The sequence below is a fragment of the Halictus rubicundus genome, chromosome 1 (assembly GCF_050948215.1).
Source record: "Halictus rubicundus isolate RS-2024b chromosome 1, iyHalRubi1_principal, whole genome shotgun sequence".
Lineage (NCBI taxonomy): Eukaryota > Metazoa > Arthropoda > Insecta > Hymenoptera > Halictidae > Halictus > Halictus rubicundus.
Genome location: NC_135149.1, coordinates 23,838,126 through 23,863,919, shown reverse-complemented (window position 1 = coordinate 23,863,919; position 25,794 = coordinate 23,838,126).

The following is a 25,794-nucleotide window of genomic DNA, read 5'->3' as shown; positions in this document are numbered from 1 at the left end:
AAAGTAATGCCGCCAACGCATTGCCAGTGATCGCGGTTATAACCGTGTGCATTATAGTGTTCCGCGTTATCTCATAAGACCAATTTGCAAAACGGAACAATTGTAATCGAAATGGAATTTATTCCACAAGGGAGTTATACGGTTCAATGGTACCGATTCGGAATGCTGCCACTGTTTTGCGAATGCTTCTGCTGCGGCGTAACGCTTTATTATAATTACTCCTTTCGAAATGTTATAACATAAACGAGAATCGACAAATAGGCGAATAACGAAATGTCTTTAATAAACACATTACAGAACAGTTTCCATTGAAGATGTGCTTGATCGGAATATTCACACAAATTCGTGGTGTCGTGCATTATTCTACAAAAACCTAGCATTAAATGGACAAAACGCGTTCGAAATAATTGACACGAGTACAATGAATAAAAATGGTTATTAATATTTCCATGTACGAGTCTTTCGGTGTAAAAAAATTTAATAAACTGCCAGCCAGCGGTGTTTTATTGCGTATGCCAGTGTGTCTGGCCATCACTCGCTTTTTCTACTTGTTACGAATGTTTAGTGCGGTAGCTACTGCATTATTCGTTAAACAGCTTTTTCGCCGAGTGTAGCTGCTAATTTATGTTACATAATTGGAGAAATTAATTCTAAAAAAGAAAAAATTTATTCTCTATTTATTCTTTATTAGTTTCAGTGTTTACAAGTGTTAAACATTAGGTGGTCACTGGAATCAATAAAAATGCAAACCGATTGTGCTTAAAAATGTTAAAAGTACAGACAAATGTGCGTACCGGTCAAAAAATTAGTCATATCTTCTTTATTAGTTTCAGTGTTTACAACTGTTAAAATTTAGGAGGTCACTGGAATCAATAAAAATACAAACAGATTGCGCTTAAAAATGTTAAAAGTACAGACAAATATGTGTACTTGTCAAAAAATGAGTCATATCTTCTTTATTAGTTTCAGTGTTTACAAGTGTTAAAATTTAGGAGGTCACTGGAATCAATAAAAATGCAAACAGATTGCGCTTAAAAATGTTAAAAGTACAGAAAACTGTGTGCACCGGTCAAAAAATTAGTCATATCTTCTTTATTAGTTTCAGTGTTTACAAGGGTTAAAATTTAGGAGGTCACTGGAATCAATAAAAATGCAAACAGATTGCGCTTAAAAATGTTAAAAGTACAGACAAATGTGCGTACCGGTCAAAAAATTAGTCATATCTTCTTTATTAGTTTCAGTGTTTACAAGGGTTAAAAAGGAGGTCACTGGAATCAATAAAAATGCAAACCGATTGCGCTTAAAAATGTTAAAAGTACAGAAAACTGTGTGCACCGGTCAAAAAATTAGTCATATCTTCTTTATTAGTTTCAGTTTTTACGAGTGTTAAAATTTAGGAGGTCACTGGAATCAATAAAAATGCAAACAGATTGCGCTTAAAAATGTTAAAAGTACAGAAAACTGTGTGCACCGGTCAAAAAATTAGTCATATCTTCTTTATTAGTTTCAGTGTTTACAAGTGTTAAAATTTAGGAGGTCACTGGAATCAATAAAAATGCAAACAGATTGCGCTTAAAAATGTTAAAAGTACAGACAAATGTGCGTACCGGTCAAAAAATTAGTCATATCTTCTTTATTAGTTTCAGTGTTTACAAGTGTTAAAATTTAGGAGGTCACTGGAATCAATAAAAATGCAAACAGATTGCGCTTAAAAATGTTAAAAGTACAGAAAACTGTGTGCACCGGTCAAAAAATTAGTAATATCTTTCATTCATTTTTCCCACAAGGAATTTTCCAGTCAACGAAAGGCAGCTTCTCTTCATTTCGGTGTCCTTCGAATAAAATATGAAAAGTGTAATTTCCATGAAGATGGGCAGTCCAGTAATTACGACGAACAAGTCTGCCAAAGGCCTGAGACGCGGCTCCATCAAACGAGCGACGCGATCACCACAGAATCCGCTGGCTTATTGTCATCCGAGCCGTTCAGCCTTAGGACAACGGCATTGTAATCCAGTGTAACATTCGACGGCCGCGAAGCTACGCCGCCGGAGCGTAACTGCATTTCGATCATTTTTAAACAAAGCCTGCCGGCTGGCAGCAGCGGCGCGTTGTCGATGGGACAGGTTACAATGCTGACTGGGCTGGTTATCTGACAAGGCATATTTCGGAAACGGATCGGCCGGTTTCGGATAGCAGCCGGGGCGTTTATTCCATTCGCTCGGGGTGTATGGTTGCAAATCGCATCGTGGCGCGACGGTCGTTCTCGCTACGCCATTGTTCTATAGGTAATAAACTTTCGGCTAATCGAAATCTGTTGTAAGCGGCATCGCATTGTGCATTCCTTGTGCCGCGGAGATTTGCGTAGCTCGGGCTTCGAATTTCGCGCAGGTCCGCTCGCGCTATGCCGGGCATAAATTGCCCCTTTGTGTATCTTCCGGGATTGTGTAACAGGTTGTTGGCAACGCAATGGAACGACTTTAGGCGCGGGGGGTGTTGGTCCACCAGCCGACTACCAGCCGGAGAAAGGATAGGGCTACACACCGGTGTCGGATACAAAACACCGTTTCACCGGCTGATTGCTTTGTAACGACAACGACAGTGCCGGTGACATGTAATTAGAATGCGCCGGCGGACAGCGCCCGAGACCGATGCAATGTATCGTGGTGTTAGCAACGGAACCGAATATCGCGGAAAAGTTTCGCTGCTTATGCGATTATTCGCCATTCTCGCCCGCGCACCTGTCTCTACGAGCCTGTGCGGCCTCTTGATCCTCATGCTAATTTTCTTGCCCCTATCGTCAATTTTCAAGCGCCTTTTCAGGTATTTTTGCTCCGACTTGGTGTTCATTTCTGAATCAGACATTACTTTTCTGTTGACACTAGAACGACCGGAGCAGGCAAAATGACTGTTTCCTAATTTTTTCTTTTACAATTACTGAAATTGCAAAAATGTTTTCATCGGAAATTTTTTAATGAACCTCTTCATTGAAGCACATATTACAATAAAAGTTGTATGAAGTCTGAATGGGCACGGTCTTGTCACTGTTACAAAGCAATATAACGTCAGTCGCATTTATGGCTCGGTCGTTCTAGTGTTAATGAAAATTATTCTTGATGCTTAAGCTGGCCAAAATTGAATTTTTGAAGGACGAATGCACGGTTGTTCAAGTTGAAGAAATTAGCGAAATTCAAAAATTCTTAAATCAATAATATGTATTTATATGTTTCTTATGTTCATATAGAAAAACTCCAAGAGAGAGAGAGAGAGAGAGAGATATGCAAAATAACCTCAATGTTTGATAATGCAAACAAGTCTGAAATGTGCATAGGTGATTGTTTTCAACGATATCGCCCGTTAAAGAATTATTTATGCACAGTTTTTGCTATTAAACTTTTCCATATTTCAGAGTCTGTATTTTACGATTATTGGGACTGTAAACATGTTTTTTGTGAACACTTTTTCGGTACATGTTTATTTATTGAAAGGTAGTTACGTAACAAATTCGTCCGATGTTTTGATAAAACTAGTTATTTTGAAAAGGCAGTCAATACAAGCTACTCACTTTTAGCGGTAGTTTCAGCTTCCAACAAAATTTTTAATTGTTCAACCGACTAATTAAAAGTCTCTCGATTGATTGGTAATCAATGAACCAGATCACGAAGTAGCTTCAGCGTATTAGCTACAATTTCAACAACGTCAAACTATGAATATTGAAACGAAGTGATTTTTGCATGACTTTATTTCTGCTATTCGCTGAATTAAAATTTGAGTGACGAAAAGTTAATCCGGAAGCTAAATTGATTTGAATCTTTGATTTTAAGGAATTTTGTGAATTTTTATTGCGAAAAAAAAGATCGAGACTATCAAAAAAATGTTGTCCCCAAAATTTTATTTTATTAAGAAACTGTGGCATGGCCAGTGCGCGAGTGCCGGATAAAATTGACCAAAAAGTTTTGTAACGTACGCTCGATTGCGGCTGAAAACTCGTGGTTTAATGTTAGATTCTCATTATCTGTTATAATGGTGTTACAAACGTTTTCTACGTCTATAGCGAAGTTGTACTAACAAGGAAACTTCGGTAATCCGAAAATTCCGATTTTGTTTAAACTATGCAGGTTTGTAAAGGACCTCGGTGGAAGTATCGAACAATTTTTTGCTTCTGGTACTTTCTAGTTCAAGATAAAAACTTCCCTTAACAGTTTACCTACCATTAACTGCTTAATAGTTCTTCACAGGTCGAAGATAGTTAATCGAATTTATTTACAACCCATTTTTAACGAATCGTTCAATACCGATAATATATTTTAAGATTATAAATTAAAGCTTTCAATCGCTAAAATGTTAAACGTGTTTTTTATAAAATGAACTAGGAAAATAAAAGGTTTATTATGTTTCGGAAAAGCGTGCCATAAAATTGTAAAATACTTTTCTATAAAAAGTAAAAGTTCAATAATCCTTAATAATTCCATGATATAAAAAGAAAATTTATTTATTTTCATACTTAAATATTGACGAGAGAAGAAGAATATTTTTGTATTGCTTTAAAAGAAATTAGCAACGTTTATATTTAGTAGATTTTGTTCAAAATCTTTATTTTTATATAAAACGGATTTTTATAAGAAATAAAAATACTCTGCATCAATTGCAAGGAGTAGAACTCGCGCAAGTATTTCTTTCCTGTCTCAATCACTGGAATCAGTTGAAAATAAATTTTTTACCTAAATTCTGTTAATCTTTCCACAGTTTCAACCCTTAGCACTCGAGTGGTGACTCTGAAGCACCACTAGAAATTGTTGTGGCATTATTTCAAAGAAATTACAAAAAATATTACAAAATATTTGTTCCATTACAAAAATTGCATTTAATAGATCACTAAACATTTAAATATTATATGTGGCAATCGGATCAGTTTCGTATGAATAAAATTAAAATATTCTAAGACGGAAGAAAAATTTAGTTTTAGAATGGAAATAGCGCCGAGTGCAAAGGGTTAAATGTCACCTACTAATTTCTGTCACAATAAATGCATAAAATCAATTCCAAAAATGATTCACCCACCAACATTATTTCCTCGAGGTGACAATCCCCCTGGCAGCGAGCGTCGAATTCCCGAAAACAAAATCACGCGTCGCAATTAAGCAAAAGAGCTTCGACCGACACGGCGGGGCGCGTCCGTCCAAGAAACGATTATGCCAGTGTCGCGCGTTGTCGAACGAGTATCTAGGTGCGTCGACTACCTATTTTGCGGTGGAACGGTGCGCACACGACAGCTGTTACAGTTAAGCGTGGTGTGTCCGGATCGTGTGCCCGGGAAAAACAAGAACCGGATAACGAAACGACACTACGCGGCGCGGCTCTCTCGAATAAAAAGCTCGAAATGCACACAATTAGAGAACGATATATAGGTGCATCGACGCGCATGAAATGAAATGATTCCGCTAGGAAAACAGAAGCCGCTTTAACGAGCTCTGCGCCGCGGAGATAGCTATGCAAAATACGTTTTCTCGCGTGCGCGCGCGCGTCGATGCTGCCCGGCCGCGAACAAATTGACTTTGATATGAGAAGGAATAAAGCCGAATGAAAGACCGAAGGAATAAAGCCTGGTCTGGCGTATCTATGTGTCGGCGCGCGCGCGCGCGCGCGCGAGCGTGTGTGTGTCCGCGAAAAAAGCTGAGTCCACCGGTTGTCCGTGGGAGCCGCGAAGTTATACGACAAATTCGCCCCTCGGAAAATTGCCGAGGGTAACCTAACCCTAACCGGTTCGCATTCCTTCGGCGAACCAAATTTCCTTCGGTCCCAACGCAATTCGCAACGATGCACGGCGAACAGAGAAACCCTTTTGCGAATCCGGGCAACTTCGCTTCCGGTGACGACGGGAACCGCCGACCCCCGAAAGTTTGCCGAACCAATTGCCGGGCCATGACTTTTCCACCGCGGTTTTGCACACCTTGGCCGACGCCGCGCCGATCGTCTTGGGAACGCGCGACGTTGATTAGTCAACCGATCCCCGGCTACGTCTAATCGGTTCGCAAACTTCCGAGTTTACGCCGCGTTCTTCCTTCCCGATTAACTCCGCGTTTCTTACGACGTATTCGCTTTTCGAGTTAGACGGCAAAAGTTCCCGGGTATTCTTGCGCGTTCCTCGGGGCTGCGATCGGTGAAGATGGGTAAGCTTGCCGGACCTCTTCGACTGTTTATCTTTTTGGTAGTTAACCCGTTGCACTACGATTTATTTTACGGTTTCAGTGATTCGGACTTATTTTTATAGTTCGCAATTCCCTAGAAAAGGAGATAATTTATATCTATTTTATTCTATTTATGTTTACCAATAGCTGAACGTTAACAAAACCGAAATAGAATTTTATTTCGGTTTTACCAGTTAAGCGCGCTCGACCGTGTATATGTTACAGTGAAACACCGAAATCTGGAGAATGTCGACTTTCACCGGTGAATGTCAACATTCACATAGTCGCTTGGTGTATGTCCGAAATATTTGCTAAATACCCTTATTTCTGACTTACACCGGTAAATGTTGACATTCACCATGCACTAATGGTGAATGTTGAACATGTTGGAAATTTATATTTTCTTCTCCGTAATTCAGTCGCTATAAAACGTCACGCCAAGTCGTGATTAATTTCGGGTTATGTGCTTTACGTTACATTTCCTCATAAAAAAGGTTTAGGGTTAGGGTTAGGGTTAGGATTAGGGAATCACTTGGGGGTAGAAGGGGGGGGGGAGCATATCTGTGATTGTCGACATACACCGGACAGGGTCCGAATATACAACAATGTAATAAAATATTCGATCTTTCACCGACGTATTTGGTATCTGTTGACATTCACCGGTGAAAGTCGACATTCTCCAATTTCGGTCATTCACGGTAACATATACACGTCAATCCGAAACTCTATTGCGGTGCGGTTAACGTTAATGAATTGTTAATTTCTTATCGAATAGAAATGTAATTCTTTCTCATTCAGCTTTACAAGGGCTTTGGCTTTTATAATAGCCGCGTTCGACGTGTATATTCGTCATTGCTTGATTTTCATTCCGCGCCGTGGGGGATTTCTAAAATTAAATTCCACAGTTAACTGGTTAAAGGAAATTCATAACGCACATATTTATTAAACTCTATTCAGGATCATCATCGTGAGTCTGAGGGCAAGGGGTTAATTAGATGAACACCTTTTGCAAACTCTTTTAAAATTGCACGAGTTTTTCGTAGACGTTGGAAGATTTAGTTTGCTAGAAAATTAATTAAAAAACATCGAAATTTCGAAGAAAACAGTAAAGGTCAATTTATATTGTTCTTCACATTTTTTTGTACCTTTTTAGTAGCTATCTTTAGTACCTATTCTCGTTTTATGCGGAATACATATTCGATCGACGGAGAAACTTGAAACGGTTGATGACCACAAAGGATTAAATTTAAATCGATTTAAATAACAAATGGATCCTCAATGAAGTGGCAATCTCACTCAAGAGGCACAAAATGGTAACTTTACGTGTTGATAGATGGAATGGATAATATACTGACAAGTCTGTCTGTTTATTATATTTTGAGAAATGAAGGATATTTTTAAACTTTTTAGAGTACTATATATAGCATGGTTAACATAGTGGTTACCTAAAAAGGTCAGGCTGGTAGTAAGTTATTTATAATTTTCGTTGAGAATTATTCATAGTAGTGTTCCCTGTGGATGTGCATAATGTTTATGAAAGCTTAGCAAATGGCTTTGATTAATAGTTGGCACACGCAACTGTAGAACTCATCAGTATGCGCAACTTTTTGGCCTGAGATGTTGTACAGAACGGTTACCAATTTTAATCGTCTGATTTGTCCTCCTGTAACCGTTTAGCGTTTCTAAATATGTGAAAGACGAAGATGGGGAACAACAATTCGAAATAGATACCGAATGTTAACTTTTACGCACAGTTCTAGACGATACAATAAAAATAAATGATAAAATATATGAAATGTATAAATTATATTTTCTTCTATTATTTTGAGGGATTAATATCGACCGAAAGTAATTTATAATTAATGCAGTAGATGTTACATTTATTATTGGAATGTGGATCCTATTATATCCTATTATATGAAGACTTCGAACAGAATTTTCTAAATGTGTATATTATTAATTCCCTTTAAATTGAAATGAAATTCTATTTTATCGTGGTCAATATTTAGAACCAAAGAACTTCTAATCATTGTAATTATAAAATAAATGTTCGCACGCACCCTTTCTCGTCGGCATAGTTCGTGAACTGGTCTCAGGTTTCTTTGAGCCGACGGAAATCGGATTATTTATTAATAGGACCCATAAACAAACAAATTAATCCACTCTGGTTCAACAATTCGATCGTACACGGCAGACACGTTCGGAATGCAATACTTACTTTGATCGATGCACCGATGACGCTATGAAGAATGCACAGCATCGATTGTTCACCGAACAAATGTGTTTCGAGCACCCCGAAAATAAACAGTGCCGGTTTATAGGATGCCATTAATGCTGTGCGCAATCATTTCGGCCGAGTCTCTTTAAAATAGGAGTTTGAATCACTTAAACGAAGTTATGGCTGTTTGGAAATGATTTGAACTGCACCGGTACGGGCATTGAAAACATTTCCAAAATTCTCACGTTTTATTGTGATTTGATTGAATTTTCCAAACGTAAAAGCTGGACCAATAATTAAATTTATTTGTTCAAGTTCGCTGAAAATACCGAAGCAAGGACCTTCGTCTGTATGATTTATGCTTTGCCGGTCATATTTTTATTATAAATCTGCAGCGCATTTTTTCAAATAAAATCTCTTTATGACGATGCTATGCTTACAAAGTAAATTATATTTCTTCGAAAGAAACAATAATTACAAATTGATAAACTATGTATTTTCTATTATTTACAACGACGTGTGTGTTTAAATAGAAATAGGAAAAACATTGCGAGAATTTAGGAGCATTATTTTCTGTATATTTAAATTATTAAAGGCAACTTTTTATTTGGCTGTACAATTAATGCAGACAATTTTTATTTTGCATAAAGATCCACAATTTAAGCCATTAAAATGATACTTTATTGCAATTTGTTCCCAGAGAAAAAAAATTTAACATTGGACGACCGTGTTTTAACTTTTATTCAGTTTCTCAAGAATTTCATGCAAGTCTTCAACTTCTTGTGTCTAATTGGAAAAAAGTAATATTATAAAATAATCTAGAAAAGTAGGTCCTTTTCTTTTCACTGTCGCTATTTGTTTAACAGTTAAAAGCATCGTTTCTTCGGCGGTTAAGAACGGTGTAAATGTAACCCGCCTCGAATATCGCATTTGTTTCGAATTACTCCGGGGTCAATGTTTCGCTTCTATCAATAGAACCCCACGTTCCCGGTGTTGTTGCGCGAACTACGAATGTTGACGATCAAAAAAGGAACTACCGATCGAAGTCTTTCAACGCGTGCATCCACTGCCGGGCAGCTACGATTCTTTTATCGCCGGCGTATATGATCGATGAGGTTTCCGATCGACGACATGTAAGGAAGAATGCAGTTTCAATTTTTTTTCCACCGCTGACAAATGATTCGACCTCGCCAGTCGGAGGCGGATCTGAAACGTTATGCATCATCGGCTGTACAACAAGACGCTCCCATGAATTGTTGCGCGCGGTTCTGTTTATCGATCGCGATTTTTCAAAAGGAAATTCTAAAATCCGCGACCGGAGACGCAGAGTGAAACACACTAATGCGTGCGAGGCTGTTTGGAGCAAAGAAACAATGATTAGAACAGGTTTTTGTTGTTTTCAGATCAAATATTTCTCAAGAAATGAACAATTATGGCAACCCGAAGGTATTTTCAATCTATTACAGTAAAGTCTTGATCTAAGCCGTACGGAGCTACACGATCTTAGTCAGTTCGCCTATCCCCTCCACTGGGGGGAGGGGAGGGGGGATAGGCCTCTGAGTTGCATGCTTCCCCCACCAACGTTTCACCTCTCATACGTCATGCCATAGACGACCTGTGCGCAGCTTATGCTGTCTATTCACATATAAGGGGCAAGGCTGCGCAGCGAAGGTGCGCGATGCACGAAAGGGACATTGGTGGGGGAAGCGTTTTGCCTGCGGCAGGTATACGTGCACATCACTGCCCTACACGATCTATGTCACAGCACGGTCCCGAGGATTGCGCTTAGATCAAGACTTCACTGTACAATAAATGGTTAAAATGATGAACTAAACCTTTCATGGAAACATTAACTATAAAATTGAATGGATACTAAACCGAAGCGGTGTGTGTTTCAACGATTAAGAATAAAAATGTGTACTATAAATGACGTGGTATAAAGGTAAAGATAAAATTGTGTTGTTAGACTGAATGATCTCCTTAGGTTCTATTACATAATTTGGAAATTTTGTACGACCGTTCCTGTTATAAATGTTTGCTCGACTGTGCACGGACAGCGAAAATAGGTTTCGATTGGCCGGCGACGTAAATTCGAAATACTCGGCCGAGCCGTTTTATCCGAAAGATTTTCTGATTTTGTTACTAGAGTTCAGTGGTTCGTTTTAGAGAGGTTTTCCCCGTTGGTGCACATCGACAGATAATTTAGCGATATTAGGGAATGAGCACGGAAAATTACGTCGAAATTCCGTATCGGTCTGAAGGAACTGGGAAATATCGAGTGGAAAATTGTTCTCGGTGCAATTGTATTCAACGACCACTGCTTACTGTAATAAAGCTGGTATCGATCGCAGATTATTTCTGACTTCTGCTTTTTAGAGCCCGTTTAATCGCTACTAAGTTATAATTGAACAGATCCTAATTATCTGATAGATAGAAAAACGCTTTTGTCCCCGCGGAAAATATTCGATCCTCTATCTAAGATCAAATGGACAATTGAGCTTTTTCAATATTTTACTGTTTAATCGCTCGATAGATACCAAGCTTCCTATATTCCAAATCAATTTTGTTAATAATTAGACTCAACAAAAATTGAAAGAACTTTTTGAAATTGGTGTACTGCTCTCTTCTGATCAATATTTCTACTTTTTCTTTTATGGAGTTAATCGATTAGATAAATGAACGACTAAATTATTAATTTATAGCAATGATAGGGTAGATGCGAGTTGCAAAATACCAAAGAACGAGATTCGACTACAGATCTATTTCTTTTTATCATACTATGTTTTCTGCTTCTATTCGTTTCTGCCATAAACGAATAAGACCCAAAACATCTTGCCTTCTCATAAACTTTCCCTCTTCCCTCTTTATAAAATACCTACAGAATAAATAAAGAACTATATTTCCTCAAATAAAAAAAAAAAAATAAAAAATAAAACAATCCTTGTGGTCAAAATAAATAAACGTTTTCTCAATGCCATAAGAGAATTAACATGTTCATAATCGCGTGATCGACAAATGGGTCAGGACAGTTTTGCATAAAAATGTTATCAAGTGACACGTAATTGGAGACAAGTGCCACGAGCATGATTAACCTAGAAGCTATTCTGAAACCAATGGTGCGACACTATGGTACTTTAAAGAAGACAGTTTATTACTTCCCCTCTTAAAGGAGAATTCATTGTTTTCCCGCGAGCTTGAAGCGTAGACGCGCGTAACGCACGAACGTAAACGTGAATTACGCGATTGGATAAAAGCTGCGAGATCGGGCTCGGTAAGCAAAACTACTTTCGGAAGTGTAAAGAAGCTAACTAGCGTTATGAAATCGCGGAAGATCGAAAATAAACCGCGCTGTGTGTACGCTTTGCTTAAAAATAGAGATTTCACCGTGGAACAGAAACATGACATGAACCACTCCTGCAGATGGCCGAAAATTTCTGTAAGCAAAATAATAAAAGTTCTCGAGGTGAACAGTGGGAGTACTTGGAACGATGTGTCTGTTGTTTGTCCAGAATTCCACTCGTAGAACGTCGTATACACTGTTTTCTATAAGCATCTCGACACACTCGTTCAAATAAATATTGGCGCATCGGCACTGTAAGAACATAATTTTAAATAGTATTATCTGCACGTACAGGCTACTCAGATGTATTAAAATTGCTGATTCGTTTACTGAATTACAAATCTAAGTAGAAACAGTATAAAAATATACTCATTTTATATATGCGAACTATTCGATTTTTAAATTAAACAAATTTTTTTTCATGTCAAATTTTTTATTTCACTGTTATACAAATCATAAGATTCTACAAAAGCATCTAGGACATCTTGCAAATTTTACAATTGGAATTCAGTAATTAGACTGGGGAACTTTCTGCAAAATAGAAAATGTCAATGATTTGATTTAGTTGGAATTAATACAACAGTATTTTCAAAATTTTTAATGGTTTCTACTGTTTTGCACTTCACTCATTTTCAATGTAAATGCATCAAATCCGCAGTCTAATAATAATACGTAACTTTCAATATTATCGTTACGAGTTCTTGGTGTTAACCATGGATTTAATACTGATTCTAGTCTCGAGGTTGAACAACAAAGTTTGATAGCACGGAAAATGGCAAAAGTTCGTGTTGTTTGGATGGAAGTTAATGAGAATGTTCCCATTATGGGATATGTGTCTTGCACTTTAAGAGTTTCCATAACGGAAACGTCGATTTCTAATGCGCTGATCGACTGTATTTCGTGGGACGCAATCATTACAGAACCGCGCCTGCCGTACGTTTCTTGAAATGCTTGCCGTTCATGCAAACTTCATCGAGTATCGATTTTGCAATAACAGAGGGCACCGCGAAAACCAGCTGACGACCCTCCCTGTGTTGGTGATTTCCGTTGAGGGGGGTCACATTGGTTGGTTTCGAGACCGTGGGTTCTTATCTTAAACCGTTACATTTTCGTTAGACTATTATATCGACGCTAGATGCAGAATAATTGAAAAAGTGGTTAGCAGACCGCGGCTTATTCGTGTGTACAGTCGATCCAAAAAGTATTTCAACACTGAATTTTCCTGACAATTTCTAGAGCGTTCACATATTGGTTAAACTTCACCTTGGCAATCCAGAAATTTTTAACTTTTTACTATATAATCCTGTGCAACTCGACGAGAAAATGTCAAAAATCAAAGTTTCAAGGGGAGGAGTTCACTGGTTCAAAAGTTATGCGCGTCTAAACTTGTTAATTGTATAATTTCAATAAATAAATCTGTCCAAGAAAATGTGAGGATCGCGAACTTGGTTCGTAACTTAGTATCATTGTTGTCTCTTCTAAATTGTTCTGCCATTTTCGAGCGGCGTTAATTCGTTTTAATATTTACTCGTGCAAACAATACCGTTAACATACCAAAAAGAGGGGAGAGTCTAAGAGGACTAGAGGAAACGTCGTTTCCAACCTAGGATTATAAGTGAACCGCGAAAATATTTAACGGGGAGTAATTATTGCGAATAATTATGGTTCTTTCTCGCCGGGTCCGGTGTTCCGGTAAAATCCGAATCCGCGTCTGCTCGGGAACGCTCGGCGCATTATGAGAACGGCGCTTCATCCGACACGTTTCACAATAATTTCATGCATTCATTCTCTCCCGCATTAGTAACATAATGGTTTCAATTTACCGAGTGGCGTAGCCAGTTTCGTACCACAACACGCGCAATTTTTCAGAACGATAGCGTATTCCAGTCGCGCGAAGGGCGAAGGGAAGAGCGCGTCTACTTTATTACACGGGACAGAACTAAATTCATACAACGAGAATTTACTACGTCATTTCACTGCGTACGAGGCGGCATAAAAAGTTGGACGGCTCGGAAGAAGCACCGGAAAGTCCCTTAAGCGGACCCGTCCGCGTGCTTCCTGCGGTTCTAACTACACGTAAATTTCACTTTGTTACGATATCGCGATAAATACGCGCGTAAACCGCGTCCGATCCGCCGCACAATCGCTACACGGTGTCGCGGGTTCGACAACGATCCATCGGAACCAATTAATATTAAATCCACCGAGCGTTAACATTTTGAACGTCCGACTACCGTTAACACGTGAGAGGACGTAACAATAGAGACGAATAAAATTAACGCAACACAATTATTCATATATTAGGGGGACCCATAAGTAATCAATTATTTTGAAAACTAAAACAAACTTTGTAGTAAATTTTTATTTCTTAATTTATTATATAATCTCCATCATTATCGAGGACAGTTTGCTATCTTTCCTGCAAATTTTCAATCCCCCTCTTAGACAAATCCAGGGTTCGTGAATCACTTGTGATGTCCACTTCGAGGCCTGTCAGAGAGATCATAATCACCAGCAGCAAACCTTCTGAACCAACGTTGACACTTGTTGACCTTCAATACATCTCCATAAACATCGAAAATTTTCTTTATTGTCGCTGTTGCATTAAATCCCGCATGAAAGGTACGGACGCCGCCATTTTATTACAGGGTTGTAAAGAAATGATTATACTTTTTAGAATATTTTGAACATAGTCTGCTTTACCGAAAACTATAAAAGAACACGTGTTTCCACTTCAACGATCGGTACAGAACTAAAGGCAAATCAAATTCTTCGGAAATAATTGATTACTTATGGGTACCCCTAATAATAAATGTCCTAAAAAGATTCTTTCTCGGTGTTAAACACGCCCCTACGGCTGAATTTTCCGTTCAGGCCATAAGGAATTTTTGCTATTACCTTTTTGCACTGTTACGTCGATTCTGAGTCGACATTTAACAGGTGTTAACACGTTGATTGCCACGTCATATGTGGGTGACGGAATTATTTATCCAGGTTTTAAAATGAATTTTTACGTTGATATATTCATTGTACCGATTAGGACCTGTAACATGCAAGAAAGTCGGAGGATTACTCAGTATCATACATATAATTTTTTGCAATTTTTACTTCATTAAATAACTTACTTTGATTTTATGGAATTTTTGGTGTTTCTAGTTTGGCGATCAAAGTGTTAAGTGGTAAGTGGAACCATTTTTCTCGAAAGAAAGAAATTTGTCTTTAGCTCCCGTGTCGTGGCAACATTTTTTATTCGAAGATGCTAATGGTGAAAGAAGCTTTAATGCAGTCGTGGTGCAAGGGGTTAATGGCGTGCGTCCTAGACCAACGGTTTCGGAGATGTCAGGGCTAGCCGTAAGAAAAGTTTGGGTCCGGACAGAGGCAAAGGAAACCCCTCCCCGCTCCCCCTGTTATCCCGTTCATTAACTCCACGTGGGATTCCATACATTACGGACGCGCCTTATCCAGGTGAAACGTATGGACTGTTTGCGTGCATGAGGAAAACCCTTGGTTTTAGGACTGTCGAGAGAGGCCGGGCAGGGTGCAGTGGGTGGCCGGTAGGGTGGGAGATGTCTCGGTATCGGGCTGGATCTATAGATCGTGGTGGTTGTCCCCCATGAATCACACCCCTATCTGCTGGAATACGGCCTGTATTTACAACGGCACGCTAACCCTCCCTTACGAGCCGGTCGGCCACCCTTGCCGCCGCCGTTCGTTGCCTATACGTCGTGGCGCGCCTATATCTTTCTAATCAACTGTTTGTCTAATGTCTATGTAAATACGGTATGTTAATTATCTGGATGGTAACGTGTACGCCAGCTATTAATCTGTGAAACATGTTTCTTCCTCGTAGCCGCGGTTCCGATCTGTCCGGGCACCGCGGGGATGTTACAAATCGGCTGTCTGGAGCGTTTGCGATTGATTTTTTCCATCCACGATCATCCACCCGCCCCTCCCCGCGAGACAAGACCAGCCCCGTCGTCGAATCCTTTGTCTCCGTTCGCGTGACGCATCGCAGGAAAACGGCGATCGCGTATACGCGTCCGTATCAGGGGATTTGCGATCTCCGATCCTCGTTACAACCACGCGTCACACGTTACGATAGCACGCCGCGATTTTCTGCTTTTCTCGAATCCGTAACATTTGGCACTGGTAAGGTGGTAACGTGCCACCGTGTCACAGCGAAAACAATTGGAGACGTTCTAAGTGCGACACTCTTAGAGCCAACAGAGAACAACTGTGCCAGAAATGCACTTGCTTGAAAGGAGTGATTCCCGATTTGATCAATGAAATGGACGGAATATTATTTCTTATCGCAGCACCGCGTAAATTGCGAAGCCCGAACGAATCGCAGCGCAATCTTCGAATCTCGAAGGGTTGTTTAACGATTTTAAAAGTGGTTTCTGTTTGTCCATTTCGGTGGGTATTCAATCAGGAACGACGCAGCCGGCGAAGGTGTCGTGCCCGCGGATGATTTATGAAAATGGAAAAAAGCAGCGGGGAGGAGATGATTAGTCGTTGAAACTGTTCGCGCTGTTTCTATTGCGGCAAAAAAATCAGCGCTTTACTTACCGAACCCACAGTTCGTTACCCTCCGCCTGCATCGGCTGGCTTGATCGATAGAGAGACATTAATCTTCTTAACAAAATCTCTCCTTAATTGCAAATTACCTTCGGGAGTCGGGCCGGCGTGTAATTCAATCCTGACATTTGCCCACAAAAATGCTGTTCCGTCGGTTCATGCAGGCCGATGGAAATTTGGAACGTCTCGAAACGGATCTCGACGAAATTCGAGTCCCGAACGTGGTAAACAACATTTCTATTCCTGGTCGTGCAATTTCGTTACATTTATTCTTGCCTAGGATTTTTTCTAGGTTTTTCGAAATAGCACCAACTTGTTCATTTTCACCGAGTATTATTTTTCGCAGTAATTTTGTTTCCCCTAACAATTTCATGAGGTTTTATATTCTGACTTCTTTGTTCCCGTTTCTAAATGTAATTTGCCTCTTGTTATTTGGGTCTTAAACGATCTTCTTTTAATTACCACCACTTTGTACAACTGTTTTCATTCACATTCACTTACGTGCCGTTTAAAATTTTAAACAGAATAGGTTAGAGAAGAACGGTAATAATTTTCTCTGTATTCCATTTTTCAATAAATACAAGCCCAATCCTCGGGTTCGTGCTGTGACATAGATCGTGTAGGGCTTATATCGTGTTTAGTGTCATTTTAATCAGAAAAATGCCATAAGTTGGTGAAAGTCCCGTAAAAAAATAATGAAACGTAAAGAAGTTTCGTAACTGGATTAGTAGTGGTTCACACGGATATACCCGACCCGGTATCGGATTACGTGGAACGTTTACACTTCACACTGCTCGGCGACCGCGGCAGCTCGAGCTTATGGGCCCCTCGCGAAGTATACCTGCCAGTGGAGGGGATAGGTGCACTCACTAAGATCGTGTAGCTCCGTTCGGCTTAGATCAAGACTTTACTGTACTTCTGTCTTTACCGGAAAGAAGATAAAAGTGATAAACAGCGGATTTTATACATTTATGGTCAAAATGAGATGAAACATGGAACAGTAAAACTATTACAAGAATGACAGAACATGAGTATTAATAACAGAGGGAATACATTTTCATCAAACTGCATTTTCTCGTAAACGATGCATGGATATTTTGCAGGAAGGCTTCAAGTCTAATAATAAATATTAAACGTACAGTCGATTCAAACATATTAATGTGTCGACTTATCCATAGACTAGAGCCTTGAATAAATGAAATGGACGAACTTATCGCAGTAACTCAATTGTAAGTGCAGTTAAATAATGGAACGACGGACTTCGCGATGGATAATAATAGTTTAACGATTTCCAGCGGATTGTTACGGGAACTTTAAAGCTCCAATTCGGCGGTACTCACGACCCGAATGAATTCGTAAAAGTTTCAATACGGAGATAGACGGATACGTGTGATATGTATATCCAACTAATCGAGCCGTGTTTGCGAATGATCATGGAACGGGAGCATAACAGGAAACGAAGATAAGCTTGTATCACCGAAAATCAGTAATTTCAAGTCCGCAGTAGCTGCAGGGTTAATTAGTAGCTCGTGCTCGCGAGTCCCGAGTCTCTTTACTGCATATTAGGCGGGAGTAAAAGCAACCGGCACTGGCTGGTACGGTCTGGCCACTTCATTTTTGAGGGCGGAATGTGGTATTAGCGCTGTTTCGCCGAGGTACCCTTCAATTTAACCCTTTTTATTTAATAAGCCTACGCCCACGCACACATACACACATGTGGATCGACGTTTCTGTCGTTGAGAGAAATTCTACTTGGAAATCGAACGTTTTATACCGAAAACGGAGCTTTGCTTTTGGCAAAATTCGAGCAGAATGGACATTTGTTTCTCTCTGTAAAGTACTTAATTATTAGAATATAAGAACATTCTCTTAATCGTTGAAATAAATTAATATTCGTACTTTTATGCTGTACGAACACAAAGGCTTGTGCTAGGTTGAAAAATGAGGGTTCAATTGAGATCTACAGTGATTTCTTTATATATGTCGTCCAGGCCTGGATGATAAACGTCGCGGAATTATCCCCACTACCGCGGGGTGTACCTGAGAATTGACTGCACTTATTTTACTATGGGTTCCACTATCACTATCCCTGTGGGTCTTCATGCAGCTTTTGCAAAAAAATTAAAAAAAAAAAATTGAATATTTTACAAGAACACAAGGTTTTAGTTTAGGTTGCGAAACTGTTTTAGTTTATGTTTTCTTATTTCGAAAAACATACTTCATCATGATTGCTCGCAGCAAAAGCGAAATATTATTAATTTTTACTGGAATGTACATTTTCGCGAATTTCACAAACGTGCAGAGTACGGTTATCGTGATAAAAATACAATAACTGAACTGTGGAAAGTAGAGTACAAAAATCGTTATAGTAAAGCACAATGGCAGTGAAAGGTGATTATAATCATCCAACCTGCGTAGATATTCGCAGTCTGCTAATAACAGTTTTTAATTTCAGCAGAAATACTCGTTTCATTGTGCTTTGTGCCCTCGCTATCCAAATTAATTGAAGTTCATTTTGTAAATTACTAAAATATGAGAAAAGCCTTTTTGACCGAGCTCGATAGAACTCTCAGTCGAAAAGGATTTACACACGGGCCTACGTACAAAAGGAGAAAAATAAATACGCAATTTTATTATGGGAATCGTGGGGCTATTTAAATAAATACACATTTTCGTGAAATAAATTGTAAAAAATAAATCACAGCAAAAATTTCAGTAAATGTTTTATCCGACATGAAATAAAATAAAATTCTCTACAAATGTTATTAAATTTGTTTGAGCACTGTGTGGAATCTACAGATACGCTAACAAAAATGACTGGTATGGTCACGTCATGCACTTCGCTCTGTCGAATGCACTAAACCTGCACTTCTTTCGCGTGTTTCAAGAAATAACCGCGCTATCTTTTTGCACTGAAGTGTACGATCTATCATGCCTTGTAGGTCACTGTACTAGTATGACAGCAGACAATGCAGCTGCAGACTGTCATCGTAAACAACTCAATAAAGGCTGCAAATGCAGGCAGATGGTGCACCGATAGAAAACGAATCCAGCGAATGAACTTTGCTGGTCGACAAAATTAATAATCACCGCTTCAATTCTTTGTAAAACCGTTCTCCAGGCAGAATAAACAATTTCAATTGGAACCCAAAATAATGGAAAAGTATTACAACCACTAAAGTGATCTTTATCAATTTTTTCCCAGAATGCTATTAACAATATAGAAATTAACTTTCACGGGCTGTGTAGGTGCATCCTTAATCTACTAGAAAACATTTTTTTAAGGTACATTTGTTTATTTATTTATTCGACAGATTGCAATCATATCAACCTGTTCTGAGTGTAAAAATGCCTTTTTGTCATAAGATCAATTGACTTTATATTCTTAAAAGAAATGTTAAAAATAAGACATAAAATTAATAGCGAGCTTCCAAATTTAGAAAACGAGCTTTCAAAAAAGAAACACCAGATACTGTTAACACAGTAAATAATCTGAAACTTCGTTATTTTTGCAAATTCACCCTGGAAATGTTGACAGTACAAATTAATTTACACAGAAAATTAATTTTTTGACCCCTTTATATGAGAAACTCCTTTAAGAAGTCCACAGAAGAATGGAATTAATGAGCCAGATCGCTGTTCCCATAAGTTTCCGCGATAACAGGGAATAGGTGACATAATAATGTTTCTCGAAGATGTTTGCGGTGTGTCAACAAATTTCTATAATTATGTTTGCTAATGCAGCCGCGAGTAACTGCATGGGAAAGTGGTGGCTAGCGTAAGTAGTATTTCTGAGAATCTTAGTCTCTCGGAAACCCCGTAAGCTCTCCGCGCAGATATTTAGGTAATGAACGCCCAACATACTCGCATTCATTACTGTTTGCAAGTCGCTCCTGCGAATTTCCTATACCGTTCCCGCGGAAATCGCTCGAAATATCAAAGCGCAAAATCTGTAAACATTAGCGGTGTACTTCGTTAACAGTCCCTGGGAAATTTGCTCGTCCCTGTTGATTTATCAGTCTCTTTGGACTCGAATCTTTCAGAGTCGTCTTCGTTCCATCAAAATAGAATTTTTAGTAGGATCTTCTTATTAAAAAAATATTTTCACATTGTTTATTTAAGTTCAATCCATCTCACAGAAAAATATATCTAATCCATGACTAAGACAGACAGTATACAGTAGATCCAAAAATATTTCAACACTGAAGGGTCTAGCCGCATTAAGGTAGTCAAAAATGCCCTTCGGCCGATATTGACCGAAAATGGCTCGTTCGATAGCATGCCAAGAAAGAACCCTTTTCACCAAGTTTTAGCCCTGCACCTCGTTAGTAAGGCTAATTACGGGAAACAAAGGAAAATCCAGTTTTTGCCATCCAGTTGTTTCCCCCATTTACTCACATCTAAAAATTTTCTTAAAAATCTCACACATTTAGCCAATCGAACCACATATTCGAGAATTTTTTCAGATTTTTTAGTTGCAAGCTCTAGTTGTAAAAAAAATGAGAAACCAGGAAAGAATTCGAAAAAATACAGACCACCCTGGGAATTAATTTAACAATAAGGTATTGTCGTCAACAATTGTCCAATGTTTTTCATATTTTTAGTCAGGGTGTAGTCATAGTTAAAACGACTAGTTCTCGTAACAAATCTTTCCCAAACTCGAAAGCTAAGCGCGTGAATATAAAATGGTGGTGGAGGGCTAGTTCGAAATCATCTTTCAACCAAATTGGCTCAGTCGGTGGGCGGTCGTAGCTCAGGATCATTGAGCGGGGAACAATTTCGCGGGAGTTATAGCGCGAATTAAAAAGCAAAAGTCGATGCTCGCGCGCGGAACGCGCGGGGGAGATTACGTTTTATAACTACTCTAGACGCAAGCGGGGGGGAATACACAAGCTACGCCTTGCAACTTGCTACGTTCGCTGTCTCCCCCGGTGTTTTACATAGGTTGTATTTCTGAGGGTTTATTTTTTTTTTCCCTTCAGCAAGGCGAGTCCGAACACACCGTGTGCACGCATTGCCGCGCGTACCCGCAACGGCGTGCCGGTTCTTTGTTTTAATGAACGTAGTTTACGCTGGTTTAAATTCCGTCGCGCAGGATTTTTAAATATCCTGCGCTCGCTCGGCCCCGGTGTAATTCAAATGGTCATCCCCCCTCCCCCTCCTCCCCCTCCCTGTCTCCCCCCTCCTCGCCACTTGCCTCTCGTCGTTGATTAACGAAACGGGAATTACGTTGGAGCGACAGAGTTTTATTCGATTCAATTTCCAATTGATACGAACCGCTCTAGCTCTCGATTCTTTGCGAATTAGATTTCGCTGCGACGAATTAGGCGGTGAATTATCCGACCCCCCCCCCTCCCCAGTCCTACAGGGTTGAATAACTAATACCGCATCGAGTCCTGTCGGTGTTTCAATCCTCAGACAGCGGGGGCCGGGTTCATTTTAACCCAGAGGACAGTGGTTCGAATGCTATAATTTTGCCGGACAAAATTCAATAATGTTTTGAAATGTTGAAAAGTGTTCTACTACTTTGATGGGCAACTTCATTTCTCTTATAATTTTCACATGCGTGTAGTTTATTATTTTATATTTAGTAACAAGCCGAATGAAGCTATGTACATATATTATTAATATATTTCTGAAATATCATTGTACTTTTTGTATAAATTTTAGCTTTTATATATATAATTTATACTTTAATTTTAGTAATTATACGCGAAATACTAATATATTTCTGAAATATCATTATACTCTATATATGTCATTAACTCTTATACCATATTTGTCTAATAAAAAAAAAAAAATTAAAATAATTCTGTAATAAATTGTAATATTAAAGCGGTTTATATATGCGAATTATTATTTACTCGGTAAATTGTGTTCGATTAGATAGATTTAAAAACTGCAACCTCAATCGATAACAAGTGGATCCTTATGCAAAATAAAAAAATGTTGTGCATCAATTTTCTATCTACTGGCAATTTTCTTTTTGAAACGGATATTTCGATGTGTTTTCTGCGGGGAAATTGATCGCGCGCTTCCCTTCAATTGTTCTAATAAATACCGCGATTGCTCAGGGTGACAGTCGACAAGCATCGAAATTAGAAGCAATACCGGCGACACGCGTGCGCTTCCCCGGGGTTAAATGTTCCGTTAAATTGACACTTCGCCAGGTTTCCGGCTGCTCGTTTTCCACGGAGCGGCTCTTATTTTTCACCGCGAAGCTTATTTCTTTGATGTGCACGGGCGAAATTACTTCGCCCTGGCGTGCCCCCTCCCCCTCTCCCATTGTTTCAGGATGTGTAATTTCATGTATCTTGATGACACCCAACAGTGTCGTAATGCAAACCAAAAGGGCCGGCAGCGGGCGGCCCCGGCCTTTGTTTCGTCGGCGCGCTTTTAAATGTCGCTCTTTTGTCATTCCCTCCGTGGCGAACGGGAAAGAATGTCTAATGAAGCACCTCCTTGATCTTACCGGCGACAAAAAGAGGAGTCCCTCGGAATCGTGTAACGAGGCACCGAGGACACACGTTGCGAAGTTAGCTAAAAGCCCCCGCTATTCTTCGAGCTTCTTCTGCTTCTTCTTGCGAATCGAATCCGTTGCAGTTACCCCTCTGCGCCGGAGAGCGCAATTCACTCTCGATCTGGTAATTTAGTTGCTGCTCTGTCTCTCGGTTTTCCATTAGGTTGGTACACGCGGAATGGCCGATTTTTTTTTACAGTGACATTAACCCGTAATATACGAAGGGGAATCACTTAGGATACCATGTAAGTTTAAATCAGAATAACCTTTTTAACCATGGACCGAACGACTTCAGATTCTCTGATAAACTGGGATTAGTTTACTACGTGTATAATGGAAATTTTGGAAAAATACCGTTTAGTCTGTATTACGAAAAATATAGTTAAACTTTAGTTTTAATAAAAACCCACTTTTCCTACAAAATTCTGCGAATTCAAACTTCTGTGAAAACGTTAACAAATTTTTTGGGTGAGTGAATCTTCCACGGATTCGAAGATTGAAGGCTCCTCTTTGCAACGACACCTTAAAAATTGATGTACGATTTTTTTCCAATGATCTATGGATCGAAAATGGAGACCAAGTTGAGGTAAAGTCGGCTTTGCAGGAAGTAGAATAGGTTGGTCATGATCGGACGAATCCTATCCAATGCCTACCTTTTTCTCAAAAATGAGGTGTCAAACAAAAAAATGTTATCTTTCGACTTGTTTTTAAAAGTAAAATCACATGCGAAAACCGTAAAATTTCTGTGCACAAAAGTATTGAGTTTTTCCTTTATTATTCATTTAATAATTTGGGAATTAATTTCTGTAAAAATGCAATTCGGTTTTTAGAAGTTTAATAGTCTGTTATTTGGAATTTGTAGATTTGCGTAACCAATCAAAACGTTTGATTGATATTTTCAGTTGCACACTGTGAGAGATAGCGTTGACATTTTGGTCTTTATTCGATTTATTTGTCAGGGAAATTTGATTGTCTCTTCTCCAAGCGTTTTGATATGATTAACGTTTCCTTCATGACAATATTACGTCCCGATATCCTTCTTTGAGGTGCATTTCCGCCAGCGGATAATAATGATCACGTTTATTGACCCCGTGTTATCAAACTGCCCGTATAATTCACAAACGGTTATAGAGTTATGCGTATTGGAAACGGATTATGACTGATTTTATTAACAGTTTCCCGTTGCGACAAGGTGATTATATTTATATTACCTGGCATTAAATGTTCGTTTATTATGCACCTATTGTAATGCATCGATCAATATTTTAGAATAAAATATATTTTACAGGGCGTTTATAATTTGGCGTGTATAAAAGCACGATTAACTTACTCGAAAGTGTGACAGTATAACTAACACCTCGTGCACGTAAAGAATTTGTTAGATGTAAATCTAGACTCTGTTGATAAATGGTGCATTAACATATTCCAATGTGAGATTAATTCCATCATTCCACATTAATTCCACACATTTGTCGAAGGTGAATCAGCTTTAAAAAATGGTGCAATAACAGCTTCCATCAAGAAATCGATTTATTAAGCCGTAAACAATGCTGTTAACAATCAATTCTACCTAAAAAAATTTTCGAAATGCTCCAAGCTTTAAAAAGAGTCGAAATTTATTATTTTACTAGTTTTTTTAAACGAAATTCTCACAGTTCAAACATCGGCAAATTCCACGGAAATCGAAAATCTAGTGTTCAAATACTTTTTGGTTGCACTGTGCACATTCGCTGGAACCGTAACACAAAAGCTTTAAAAATCGGGCGAACAGTTCGCCGGCGAGCAAAGGCGAAACGGAGCCTGAACAGTTTCGGTTCAACGAAAACGAAAATCGCTTGGGGATGACTTTCGTAATAATCCTGGCTACGAATAGCTATGGTAAAAAAAGAACCCCGACAAGGGGTTGGAGGGAGAGGATCGGCAGAAGAAGGGCTGGGAGAAGGGTCCAGATTATTCGGAAAAACGTAGCGCCGTTTTCATTTCCCCCCCGACAGCCCGCGTATTCTGACAACGCGGAATTGCCGAGCGTTCCGAAGACGTAGCCGCATTTACCGGATAATGAAAACTTTAATTGCCTCTAAGCAAGACGACACGACAATTCGTTCGCGGGAGCGAGCTAGGAAAATTGCACTTTCCCCGAGAGCACCGCGCGGAGAGACAACTTCTCCGCGGAACTTTTACATAAATGAAGAAATCCCGCAGAGATCCTTTGTGCACCTTCGGACGCTCCGCGTTTCCCTGCTCCGCGATCGTAATTGAATTCGTTTTTTTGTATCGTGCCATCTTTGACAAGATGCGCCGGCGGCCGTGCGGCGAACCGGAACGCGCGATTAACAGTGCGACGAGACAGTGATAAGTCGCGGGAAGATGGTAAATTCGCGAACGTCGCGCGGTCGCGGTGTCCACCTGCCAAAAACGGATTCATTTCTCTTTGTAACGCAGGCCCGCGTGCCCGCGGTTATCAAGGTTTACAAATTCATGCGCGAAATAAACTCCGCATTGAAATTTCACAGAGCCACCCGTGCGTTCCAGCGAAATAACAAGCGGAGTGAAAAATTGTTGTGCCGCTTCCGTTTGATCTTTACCATTTTTGCGTTCGATGATACGCTCTTCTTGATCGCTGCGTCTACATTTACGCTTTCCGGGTAACTTTGGTTTTGATACTTTCTCTGTCTTGTTAGTGAAAGATGGTGAAGACTCTTCTTTAGTAGACCGCGGATTTTGAATGTAATTTAACCTGTAAAAACATTGAAACAACTTAAGAACCCTCATGCTATTCTCAATTTATTAAAAGAAATTTTTACATGTTTTCTGTGTTTTGTGATTGACGAACAAAATTTTTATTTTGCATAAATCAACATGTCAGCGAATTACAAGATTATCGAGAGCGTGAATTTTTAACACTTTAATTACCAATTTCATTTTAAATTGTCAGTTTAATACTTTAAATTCG